Source organism: Xyrauchen texanus, chromosome 47 (genome assembly GCF_025860055.1).
Source record: "Xyrauchen texanus isolate HMW12.3.18 chromosome 47, RBS_HiC_50CHRs, whole genome shotgun sequence".
NCBI classification, from domain to species: Eukaryota; Metazoa; Chordata; class Actinopteri; order Cypriniformes; family Catostomidae; genus Xyrauchen; species Xyrauchen texanus.
The window spans coordinates 785,080-792,578 of record NC_068322.1 but is presented as its reverse complement, the minus strand read 5'-3'; the positions used below and the strand labels follow the sequence as shown (position 1 = coordinate 792,578).

General features: G+C 40.2%; 1 long non-coding RNA gene and 1 pseudogene across 1 annotated transcript in view; one reads left to right on the top strand and one right to left on the bottom strand.

Annotated features, from left to right (window-relative positions):
* The window catches only part of LOC127638820 (glutamate receptor ionotropic, kainate 2-like), a 414,054-nt pseudogene that overhangs the window by 38,601 nt on the left and 367,954 nt on the right, over window positions 1-7,499 (top strand).
* LOC127638978 (uncharacterized) overlaps window positions 1,801-7,499 on the bottom strand; it is an 8,584-nt gene continuing 2,885 nt past the window's right edge. Inside the window, exons 2-3 of the long non-coding RNA XR_007969912.1 lie at window positions 7,166-7,318; window positions 1,801-2,095 (exon numbers count right to left, since the gene is read on the bottom strand). This is a non-coding gene — a long non-coding RNA (uncharacterized LOC127638978). The remainder of the gene's footprint in view (window positions 2,096-7,165; window positions 7,319-7,499) is intronic.

Here is a 7,499-nt window from a genome sequence, read left to right as displayed (position 1 = left end):
TCACGTCTTGTGATGTCTGAGGAGAATCTCTCAGTCAGTTCCTCTGACTCTTCACTACAAATCTGCTCAACACACCTTCATTCATGTGAAGTGCTCAGTAGCTCAGGAGGAAGAATGACAACACCAGGAGACAGAAGAGCAAAGAGCTGAAGAGCACTGGTTCCAGTCCCAGAAGAGCATCAAAGTCCCAGTTCAGGAGCCTTTCCATAAACACCAATTGAAAAACCTCACGACTTAGTTTTTAACCAGTATAATGATGTTTAAAAACTAAGTCGTCATTCTCTGTTACTGTAGCAGAACCACTGCTGGATATCATGTCGGAGGTCCGGGGGGGGGCAACCGGATGTTTCCCCCCCACTCTTGTTCACTTGTCCATCCAGCCTCTCTCAACTTATCTGACATCCAATCAGATCACCCTTCAACCATCATGCTTCCATGACCAGGCTGGGTTTTGAACCCAGGATCCTCCACACAGAGAGGACATGCTCACACCACTGAGCCACTGGCACTTCCACACAAACACTCCTTTATTTAGAGGCTTTATCTCGATTAATCACGACAAAAGAAGCTAAAAACAGATTTCTCTACTTGAACCAGGATCCTCCACACAAGGAGGACATGCTCACAAAACTGAGCCACTGAGACTTCTAAACATCTAAAACAGATTTCAACAATAAGTTCTGGACTTGAACCAGGGATCCTCCACACAAGCCCCACACACTCATACCATTGAGCCATTGGCACTTATATGTATTCAAGATTTGTCTCAATTGTTTACAAGTCTCAATCATTCACAAACCAAAGAATACAGCAAACATCTGGTGTTGACTTTGGGAATCGAACTGAGGTTTCCCACAGAACAGGAGCTGCGCTCATACTGCTGAGCCACTGATGCGCTCGGCCGCACGGCACTGACTCAGTTTGCTTTATTCTTTAGTTTGTAAATGATTGAGACAAAGCACCCAAAAGAACAGCCCAAACTCATGAAGCTGTCAGTGGCTCAGTGGTAAAAGCATCAGTGTGTTGCGCAGAATACCTCTGTTCGGTTCCCAGACTAGATGTGTTAAATTTGCTTTAGTGTCTTTTCTTGGTAAATGATTCCTGCCCAAAAACTCCTGTCACTGTCTGAAAGTGCCAATGGCTCAGCGGTGTGAGCATGTCCTCCTTGTGTGGAGGATCCCGGTTCAAGTTCAGAAATTGCAGAAATCTGTTTTTAGCTTCTTTTGTCGTGATTAATCGAGATAAAGCCTCTAAATAAAGGAGTGTTTGTGTGGAAGTGCCAGTGGCTCAGTGGTGTGAGCATGTCCTCTCTGTATGGAGGATCCTGGGTTCAAAACTCAGCCTGGTCATGGAAGCATGATGGTTGAAGGATGATCTGATTGGATGTCAGATAAGTTGAGAGAGGCTGGATGGATGAGTGAAAACATCCTGTCGTCCTGGACCTCCGACACAATATCGAGCAGTGGTTCTGCTACAGTAAAAAAGAATGATGACTTTTTTTCTAAACATCATTATACTGGTTAAAACCTAAGTCGTGAGGTTTTTCAATTGGTGTTTATGGAAAGGCTCTTGAACTGGGACTTTGATGCTCTTCTGGGACTGGAACCAGTGCTCTTCTGGGACTTGCTCTTCTGTCTCCTGGTGTTGTCATTCTTCCTCCTGAGCCACTGAGTGCTTCACAAGAATGAAGGTGTGTTGAGCAGATTTGTAGTGAAGATTAAGAAAAACTGACTGAGAGATTCTCCTCAGATATCTCAAGACGTGAACTGAACTCGTGTGTTCCAGCTCTATCAGATGTAGATGACCTGAGTGACTCCCTTCTAGAAAACACCTCCAGAAGGGTTTCATCTGAATCAACACTGTTTGAAACATCAGATCACAAAAACATTTGAAATTCAAAACAACATTGATATTCAGTTTAAAGGCGCTAGAGATCCATCACATTTAATGAACATTTATTTAATTCACATTCGAAGAAACGGCACAGACAGATGAGATTCGAAGGTCAGAGGTCACAGGCCTTATTTCTTCTGTAAGTCTTGAACAGAAGGGTTCATCAGGTGCGCCGGATCCGAGTCAAACAGCTCCTGTACCACTGAAACACAAACACGTGACCTCATCAACAACTGACCAATCAGCTGCGAGCTTGTGGCGAGACGTCAACATTACAATAGCCACGTTTTTCTTGAACGATTAAATGCTAAGTTCCGGCGTCATTATTACTTACTGATTTTGGCATAGGGTCGTTCTGGCATATTTTTTGGGATATCTCAATAAAGCACAAACACCAATTACGGACTACGGCTACCCGTATGGACCTTAGTCAGGGTAGACTACATATTTATTAAGCTTCAGACACCGCTACGTTTTTTATTGCATCTTTGTCCATACGTTGTTGCTTCGCAGTTATAATTAAAACATACATAAAAAATGATCTGTCTCTATTTTCTGGGATTTTATCGATAACAATAATTAAAAACCAAAAAGTTTTTGATATTCTTCATATTCTGTGTGGCGGTCAGTTCACAGCAGTGACAGAAATATTTTTTTCTAATACGTTTCAATTGATTTTTACATTTTATGGGCATTTTTACCTTCATACATTAATTTTTAAACCTAATTATATGCATGCATGATCTTTTGTGCAAATTTCATAAATGTAAAATTAAATTATAAGAAGACACAAAAGGGCCGTTACCAATCAAATTAAATATCAACCAAATATTTGCAATGGAGAGGAAACGCAGAAGCTGCATTTAAAGTAGCATTTAGATGTTTTAGAGCAAATAATGACGTCATCCGATGTTTAAAGTGACTTACTGGAGTTCCACAACTACTCAAAAACGTTGTTCTTCTCTCCCGCCACCGGAATGTGTGTGTGTCAGTGGTGAGGTAAAAGGGGCGGCGCCAGTGGACCAAAGCACTGTGAGGCAAGAGAGGGGTTTTTGTTGTTGCCCCGTTTGCATTTACTCGATACCATTTTCGGTACCAAAGCAAAACACAAAAACATGTTACTAAGCAACACTCTTATAATAACAAAGTCTACAAAACAGCAGAACTAAGAACAGAAATCTGCCATTGAGCAACACTTCAACCCCTTCAGACCTGAATTATGTTTCCAGTTTCTGAAAAATATAAAAGTACATTTTCCCAGCTCATGAGGCTTCTATAAATGAGACCAAATACAAATATTACAAATTTCAGCACTCTTTCATTGTAATTTTTTTGGTCCATTTCAATGGACGTCAGGTCAAAACAGGGGTACTTCAAAAAAATTTACCAACATGAAATAAAATAACAAACATAACAATTGTTGGTCTATACTTTAAGCTTATAACATATTAACTTTTCAAATTTAATATAACATTTCAACTTTCATTTTGAGGTTTTTGTTTTACAGATTGCACATATGTTTATTCATAAAAAAATAAACCTGCGAATCAATCAATGCAGTCACGTTAGAGTCATTTCCTTTGTGCATCTTTGAAACAATTTCTCTGTGATACAAAGCAGTAGTGCACCTTGCACTTATCACAGAAGATGTGTATTTTCCCAGAACAACCTTCCAATTTGCATCTTGTTGCTTCTTTTTTTGTATCATAATTTGGCAGGAGGTCAACCATATCTTTTTGGACTTCAAGAACTGGCCGCCATTCCCTTGCCCCTCTCTTTTGCCCAGCTTCATCATGTGGAGTTTGAGAGGAATGCCTACTGGCTGCGTTAGAATTGCTTGGCCTCCCTCGTTTTTTTTTTTAACCCTGTGGCTTCCCAGAATGCACAAGCACTTCGGCCACATTCATTTTGAATTCAAGGAGATCCATGATTTTCTGTGGCTGAGTTCCTTTGTATTCATTGTCCCTGCGATACTCAAGCCAGCTTTTCACTACAGCAAAATCAAAAGCATGAGTAATCATGTGCAGTGGCCATTTGCGGGAGTTGAAAAAACGATCTCGAGACATGGTTTCCTTGAAAATTCCAATATTGATACTGGAGGACCACTCTTGGAAGACCAAGAACTCCCATTGCCATATGTAGACCAACAACAATTTCAATCTCAGAAGCTGAGGCATGTTTATACCCCCTGACTCCATTTTGTTCTGCATATACACTCACCTAAAGGATTATTAGGAACACATACTAATACTGTGTTTGACCCCCTTTCGCCTTCAGAACTGCCTTAATTCTACGTGGCATTGATTCAACAAGGTGCTGAAAGCATTCTTTAGAAATGTTGGCCCATATTGATAGGATAGCATCTTACAGTTGATGGAGATTTGTGGGATGCACATCCAGGGCACGAAGCTCCCGTTCCACCACATCCCAAAGATGCTCTATTGGGTTGAGATCTGGTGACTGTGGGGGCCATTTTAGTACAGTGAACTCATTGTCATGTTCAAGAAACCAATTTGAAATGATTCGAGCTTTGTGACATGGTGCATTATCCTGCTGGAAGTAGCCATCAGAGGATGGGTACATGGTGGCCATAAAGGGATGGACATGGTCAGAAACAATGCTCAGGTAGGCCGTGGCATTTAAACCATGCCCGATTGGCACTAAGGGGCCTAAAGTGTGCCAAGAAAACATCCCCCACACATTACACCACCACCACCAGCCTGCACAGTGGTAACAAGGCATGATGGATCCATGTTCTCATTCTGTTTACGCCAAATTCTGACTCGACCATCTGAATGTCTCAACAGAAATCGAGACTCATCAGACCAGGCAACATTTTTCCAGTCTTCAACTGTCCAATTTTGGTGAGCTCTTGCAAATTGTAGCCTCTTTTTCCTATTTGTAGTGGAGATGAGTGGTACCGGTGGGGTCTTCTGCTGTTGTAGCCCATCCGCCTCAAGGTTGTGCGTGTTGTGGCTTCACAAATGCTTTGCTGCATACCTCGGTTGTAACGAGTGGTTATTTCAGTCAAAGTTGCTCTTCAATCAGCTTGAATCAGTCGGCCCATTCTCCTCTGACCTCTAGCATCAACAAGGCATTTTCAGCCCACAGGACTGCCGCGATACTGGATGTTTTTCCCTTTTCACACCATTCTTTGTAAACCCTAGAAATGGTTGTGCGTGAAAATCCCAGTAACTGAGCAGATTGTGAAATACTCAGACCGGCCCGTCTGGCACCAACAACCATGCCACGCTCAAAATTGCTTAAATGACCTTTCTTTCCCATTCTGACATTCAGTTTGGAGTTCAGGAGATTGTCTTGACCAGGACCACACCCCTAAATGCATTGAAGCAACTGCCATGTGATTGGTTGATTAGATAATTGCATTAATGAGAACTTTAACAGGTGTTCCTAATAATCCTTTAGGTGAGTGTATGTTGGTCATTGTGCTCATTAGCTCAAACATCTGACTTGGAACATACTGCTTGAAGTAGCCGTGTGGTGTTAGCGGCTCAGGGGGGTCAGTGGTGGGACTTTCCCACGTTGTTTCTACTGGGGTAAAGCGGGTGTGACGACGCAACTGAATATCACTCTTTTGTGTGATGTTAGTAAAAGGATCATCACCAAGTACTAGTTCTACATCTGCCTCATGCTCATAATCTTCTCTGTCTTCTTGATTCTGACTTTCCTCTGCCTCAATCTCAATTTCTTCCCCTACTACTGGTAGTGGCTCATCTCTGTCCCCCCCTGAAATTATTACCAAAAACTGTCCCTTACAAACAACTTCATACAAGTTTTATATTGTAATTTATTTACAATATAAATCCTATAAAAAATATTAATGTCTTAACTAACTAACTATCCCTTATTTTCATTCTACACTTTTTTGGAGCATCATCTGCATTTCCATCTCCATCTTCCTCATCACTCCACATAAAGTCAACATCTGAGATATTTCCATCAGCTATATGTTCAAGCACTTCAAGAACTGTATATTCTGCATTATTAAATAGTTAAAAAATGTTCAAAAATGTATTAGTACAGTGATATAGATTTTTTTTTTATATAAGAAATTTCAATCAACATTACTGGACATGTGCTTTCAGAAACAGGTGTTTGAACCCACTGTACATTCTAATGGACAGACACATTTGAAAAAATCCTGATTTAAAGGGGTCATGACATGGGTTTTTTATTGTATTATTATGTTCCCTTAGGTGCAATTATAGTATTAATATATTTTTTTTTAAGAAAAACTTTTAAAATCTAGTGATTTATGACCTTTTCCCACCCTGTTTCTCATCCTCTGATTCAAACAGTCTGTTTTGGGGGCGTTTTCCATTTAAGACTTCAGTGTTAACGCCCACTGTTATGATTGGCTAACGTCAGTGCCTATGTATCAATTATTGACGCCCCAGCCAGAACAATATGCAAGTAAACTAAGTAAAAACACTGTGATTATTCATAATGAATGAAATTGCGCTTTAAAAAGTAGTTTAAAGTTTAAAATAGATTACTTACAGTTTAGCGTCAGTCGTTGTTCCCAGAATAGTCGGCACGGACTTATCTTTGAGCAACAGTTTTCTGGCAAAGCCAGCATCATATTGAGATTTGTTCTCAAAACAGTCATCCTTAAAATGTACAGAACAAGCGCTTAAGTTAACACTGCCGTGACTGGGACGTCCGCAAAAAATAAACTGCATCCATTTTTCCCTGGCGTCTGGATCTTTCGGCAGCTTATTCAGAGGTTTTGTTTGACCACAGCCAGGAACAGCACATCTGTGTGGCATCGTAATTTTCCTGTGCACAAGTAGTCTCTGTCAGAGCTCGCTGTCCATCGACTGAACACTTGTGAGGCGACGGCGATACTGAAATGAGCGTGAGTTGTCTTAGCGCTTAAAGCGTAGTTATCTTGTGCTGGAGGCGGTCATATGCAAACGCTGTTACGTCACTTCTAACCGACACGTCACTTCTAACCATGAATCCAGAACCAGCTGTATTTTGAGCTTGATTAAATAAATGATTCGTTTAGAATGGGGAGGACGTCTTAAAATATTAAACTTGCAGGACGTTTTAATGATACAAAGACCTCTTATATACCAAAAGATCAAGGCAAATTTGGTTTCTCATGTCATGACCCCTTTAAAACTTGCAATTCTACAAATGATTTTTAACTTTAATAAGTTCAGTCCTTCTATTTTACAGACAAACTATGAAATACTGGCAAACATATACAAAAAATGTAAATAAAACCATAGAAAATGTTGCTTACTTCTGTGTTTGGATAGAATTGCTGCCATGCTTCTCTTCAATGTAGTGGTATTTTTTTTAATTACCACATGCAGAGCTTTACTGCAATTTGACTGGATGACAAATGTCCAATCTCATGGACTGCAGGCTTTAAACTAGGTGAAATGCTCCAGAACTGAAAAAAAAAAAGGGCTGACATGTGATGTCCATTGTAATGGACGAAGGGTCCGAATGGGTTAATTTAAACATATTAGTTTTTAATTATAACAAAACTGTACAATGTGCTTAAAGTATTTTTGAACACTTATACAAGATTTGCTTCAACTTTTGCAACTTTTACTTTAAATGTTTACCAA